General features: G+C 38.3%; 1 pseudogene across 1 annotated transcript; it reads right to left on the bottom strand.

Moving 5' to 3' along the window:
• Positions 1 to 457: 457 nt before the first annotated feature.
• On the bottom strand, positions 458 to 708 carry LOC306669510 (small integral membrane protein 14-like; annotated as a pseudogene). The gene has a single exon. The product of its transcript is annotated as a small integral membrane protein 14-like (transcript).
• Positions 709 to 1,644: the final 936 nt, after the last annotated feature.

Genomic DNA, 1,644 nt, shown 5'->3' with positions numbered 1-1,644 from the left:
AAAAGTAAAGAGAGTGTAGTTTTTATTTTCTTTCATATAATCCAGATAACCCCAAGTAACTTCATATATACCTTATGAAGAACAAAACTCTTTAAAAATACTTAAATGCAGAAAATTCAAGATTCCCTTCAATCGGGTCACAAATCACTCAAAAATTATGGTCACAGTTATATACAGATTGAGTGGAATGTTTAAAGTTTAGGACAACTAAAAAAGCCCCTTGTAACTTTTTAAATACAACCATTTACTCAAATATACTGCAAATGGGAATGGTGATAATACAGGAAGCAAAAATAAGTTTGCAAATGAAATTTCTAGAAGCTCATGAAAATGATACTATTCCATATTGCAGGTGCAAAAGGAAAAACAGTTCTAATGGGGCTAAAAGAACTCTGGTCATCTTTGTTCATTTGGTCTTGCAAGGTGTTAACTATTTTAACTTCCTGTTATCACAAAGTTAGTCCATAGGAGAAGCTGGTGGATCCTACCCATTATGAGGACTGGTTGACTTTCTGGATAAGTTGGATCCTCTTAGATCAGGCGGTCTCAGCAAGAACAAGATCACTGCAATAACCATCCAGGCCATCAAGATCATAGTAATACTGATGCCACTGTTACCAGAGGGTCCTGGTACAGATTGACCAGCCTTCTCATCACATGTTCATGACAGCAAAAGCATTCATTGGGATCAAATCCACCTTCTGCCATGATTCCCCAGCTTGATTTTACTTGGCAGTTTAAAAACCTCCCAAACAACCAGTGGGGTGGGGGTGGGGGGTCTAGGACCTAGTCTCCACAGGAAGACCGCCCAGGGCTTTTGGAACGCTGCTGCTTTGGTCTCAGCTGCTGCTGGTGCTCCTGGCCACTAGAACTCCTGGCCACCCGTGTCCTCCCTCTCTTTGAATTTGGTGGCACACGTCACTCTTAGCCACTAAACCTAGATTTGCCAGCTCCTGCCGAAGGTGGTGCAACCTGCATTAAGTTTGATAATATTTTATTAAGAATTTTTGCATCTATGTTCTTCAGGTATATGGTCTATAGTTTTCCTTCCTAGATGGGGCTCTGTTTTGCTATCAGAGTTATACTGGCTTCATAGAATGTGTTTTGGAGTGTTCTGTTTCTGTATCATGGAACAATTCCAGGAAGACTGGTGTTAGTTCTTCTTAGACTCTGCTGAGAATCCATCTAGTCCTGAGTTTTTCTTTGTTGAAAGACTTTTACTTGCTATTTCAATTTTATTCTGTGATACTGGTCTGTTTAGGTTTTCTGTATCTTCAGATTTAACTGTTGAACTTCAGAATATTTTCAGAGATGCCCCATCTCCCATTTGTGTGGCTGCACTTATTTTACATCTAACTGTAGGCATTCATTTGTGGTCCATCTTTCTTAGATTTATGTGCCTACATATTTTCTGATGGGCCCCAGGAATTTCCATATGTTCATCCATATGATTATCTCATGGGTGATGAATTATTTTCAATCCCAAGAAAAGATGGGTAGGTCACCTTTTTATTCAGGATATATTATAAACATGATAGAATTTTTTTCTTCAGAACTGTTTTTAGTTGAGGCTCATATAACTTTTAGTAGAGTATTTTCATATTTCTCTTAACTCAATTACTTCCTATGGTGATCTCTTTATAA

Source organism: Sciurus vulgaris (assembly GCF_902686455.1).
Source record: "Sciurus vulgaris genome assembly, chromosome: 9".
NCBI lineage: Eukaryota > Metazoa > Chordata > Mammalia > Rodentia > Sciuridae > Sciurus > Sciurus vulgaris.
This window is presented reverse-complemented; position numbering and strand designations above follow the sequence as displayed.